This window comes from Triticum dicoccoides, chromosome 4A, assembly GCF_002162155.2.
Source record: "Triticum dicoccoides isolate Atlit2015 ecotype Zavitan chromosome 4A, WEW_v2.0, whole genome shotgun sequence".
NCBI classification, from domain to species: Eukaryota; Viridiplantae; Streptophyta; class Magnoliopsida; order Poales; family Poaceae; genus Triticum; species Triticum dicoccoides.
The window spans coordinates 600,821,403-600,821,908 of NC_041386.1; positions in this window are offsets into that span (position 1 = coordinate 600,821,403).

The window sequence follows — 506 nt, forward strand, 5'->3', positions numbered from 1 at the left end:
GTGAAATTGAAAATCACTACAAAATGAATCCTGAAAGTTGAAACTTGGCATGGTATCATCATATCACCCGCATAGCATGCGCGAAAGAGTAGAGAGGGTCACGGCAAAAACTGGACGCACTTCGTGTACAAACTGGACAAACTCTTTCCGAGTATCAGAGTTTCGGACGAGAACTCATCTGTTACATGGCCACTTCAATGTTTTTTAAACTTATTTGAACTCCGGTATTCTTTTGTGTTCAGTATGCAGCATGTAAAGCGACGTCATGAATTTCCAACATGTTCTGACATCATTTGTTGTTTTTCGGTCATTTACCTAATTGTTTAGAGAGCTAAATGACCGTGAAATTGAAAATCACTACAAAATGAATCCTGAAAATGTTGAAACTTGGCATGGTATCATCATATCACCCGCATAGCATGCGCGAAAGAGTAGAGAGGGTCACGGCAAAAACTGGACGCACTTCGTGTACAAACTGGACAAACTCTTTCGGAGTATCAGGGTTT